The sequence below is a fragment of the Myotis brandtii genome, unplaced genomic scaffold (genome assembly GCF_000412655.1).
Source record: "Myotis brandtii unplaced genomic scaffold, ASM41265v1 scaffold62, whole genome shotgun sequence".
Taxonomy (NCBI): Eukaryota; Metazoa; Chordata; class Mammalia; order Chiroptera; family Vespertilionidae; genus Myotis; species Myotis brandtii.
In genome coordinates, this window is record NW_005370366.1 from 803,607 (window position 1) to 806,467 (window position 2,861).

The 2,861-nt window shown below is 46.3% G+C and overlaps 1 pseudogene; it reads left to right on the forward strand.

Moving 5' to 3' along the window:
- The window catches only part of LOC106723660, an 11,663-nt pseudogene that overhangs the window by 2,703 nt on the left and 6,099 nt on the right, over positions 1-2,861 (forward strand).

Sequence of the window (2,861 nt, forward strand, 5' to 3'; positions counted from 1 at the left end):
TATATATATATATATATACATATATATATACATACACACACTATACTAGAAAATCCAACAAAAAGTCCCTACATATTTCTACAATACCCCCTAAAGTCAGTACCATCTAGGATATACATAACAAAAATAAAATAAATGTACTCAATAAAAAGCAGTTAATATAGATTTTTGTAATTCACCAAGGAAAGGTGAAGTAGTGAGCAGGAGATGGCTCTAAGTGGCTATGGAAAAACATTTACTCACTAATAACCAGAGAAATGCAATTAAAACAAGATACCAATTTATGTGGATCAGATTGGCAAATAATATAAATCTATTAATACCAAATGTTCAAGTGGACATAGAAAGATGGGATCCCACATGCACTGCTGGTTACCAAACAATCTGGCCTTCTTTAGTGAAATTAAGTCTATGTTCACTCTGTGACTCAGAAATCTTACTCTGGGATATATGCCCCCAGAGAAACAAGCACAAATCTGCATGAGGGCATGTACAAAGATGTTCGTCCCAGTATTGATTATTATAAATGTATATTGCAAATTCCAGGCCAACCACTACAAAAATTAATAAATTTAGTTTACTTGCAAAGACTTCCCATAACTATCAAATATGAACCCTTTCTATGGTCTCAAGGTCTGCAACTGCCCCTGACTTCCCAACCTCATTTCCTGTCCTTCTCCTTCTTGCTCAGCCACCATGGCTGTCTTGTTTTTTCTGGACTCACGCCTCCCCCCCCACACACACACAAGCTAAAGATGTTTGCCCTTGCCATTCGCTTGGCCTTTAATGTTGTGACCATGGGTCTTCCATAAGACTCACTCTTCCATGTAATCCGGCTCTGCTCAGTTCCCTTTATTAAAGAGACTATCACAAACTAATCCCATCCTCTTGTGATCAGTCACTCCCTCCTCTTACTCTATTTTATTATTCTTCATAGAACTTTATCATCCCCTAACAGTATAAATATAAATATATATAAGCTTTATTAAAGAATTTTAAAGATCAAAATAAGTAGAGCAAAACACCATTTTGTCAATTCTCTCCAAATTAGACATTGAGGATGTGAGGGCGATCTGGCTGCGACATCTGTCACCCCATTGATCGCCAGGGTTGATTCGGCTGATCTGGCTGGCTAGGCCGGTGTCCCCCTCCTCCCTCACCGATCCATGACCGGTCTTCGGTCAAGGGTATACGAGTAGCTGCGCTCCCCTGCTAGAACCTCCAAACAAGCCCCTGCCAAATTAGACATTGACTATTCAATATTCCCAATAAAAAATTCTAGCAAGATTTTATTGGGGAATGTGGAAACCAATTCTAAAAAAATATATTGCAGATCAACAACTCACAATTAACTGAGACAATTTGGGGGAGGGGGGGCGGAGAACCCAAACTATTAAGATATTTATAAAGGTTTCCCTTAAGAACAGGAACAAGCTCTGGCGGGTGTTCCTCAGTGGTTAGAGTGTGGGCCCAAGAACTGAAGGGTCTTGGGTTCGATTCCCAGTCAATGGCATGTACCTGGGTTGCAGATTCAATCTTGCTTTGGTTGGGGCACATGCAGGAGGCAACCAATCGATGTGTCTCTCTCACATCAATTTTTCTCCCTCTGTCTCACTTCTCTCCACTCTCCAAAAATCAATGGAAAAAAATATCCTCGGGTGAGGATTAACAAAAAAAAAAAAAGAGGAAGAAGACGACCCTGAAGAACACCTAAGAGATTATTTTGAAAAGTATGGGAAAGTTACTCCCTGGCAATGGGCAAGGAGACACCTGATTGGTGATGTTGCACTTATATCAATCAGGGGCAAAGCAGACTACAGTTCTTAGTTCATCTTGAACTAAGCTTGATGCCTGTGTCGGTGGCCAGAGCAGTTTCATGCCTAAGGCACATAAAAGGAAGGAAGGAAGGAAGGAAGGAAGGAAGGAAGGAAGGAAGGAAGGAAGGGAGGGAGGGAGGGAGGGAGGGAAGGAAAGAAAGAAAGGGGACGTATAAGGAAAATGGCGGCTGGCAGGGTGGAGGTGAGGGATAGGAAGTGAGTGAGGGGATGAATGAAGAGTGTGTGGATGTGTGTGGTGTGTGAGTGAGTGAGTGAGGGACAGTTAAATCCGGCAGGAGCAGCAGAGGCTGACAGACCAGGCTCTCTGGGACACGAGAGACTACCACCGCTGTGGCACTCCCCAGACCGGGACTCGGACACAGCCCCCACACCATCTTAAAGGGGAGAGGGCCTCTTCTAAGAACTCAGCAGCACCACCACCCAGACAGGCCTTGGACACTGCCCATGACCCGGCAGCCACTCCGGCAAAAATCCTGCAGCCACACCCGCAGACTCTGGGACTCTGCGCCAAAGGAGCTGTAAGTGCAGTCTCCCCCTCCCCAGCGGCAGACCTCCGACATTGCCTGCGTGCACACAGGTCTCCGAGGCACCCCACTCCATAGACTCCTCTTTGGAGTCACTGGGAGACTAAGCTGGGTGTGATTTTGTACAGACACAGGCTCACTGCCACCCAGTAGAAATTCTGAATTCCCTCTGCCTGAATAACTGCCCCCACACACCCAGCTGCGCAACTTAAGCGCCAGGGCCCCACAGTGCCAGGGCCCCACAGAGTGTGTCAGAGATCAGCACCGGGGAACTGCGCCAGCGAACTGCACTGCCACAGTTGCTCACTCCCCCTGAGCCCATCTATCCACAGGCCACTTTGGGGAAGCTGTGGTGAGCCTCTGCTGGGTCCGATCTTGGACTAATAGGGACGCACTCCCCTGGGCAGTAGAAATTCTGAATTCACCCATCCTGGATACCTGCCCAAAGCGTGCCAGGGCCCTTCAGAGTGCTTCAGTGCGCCTGCGCTAGCAAACTCAC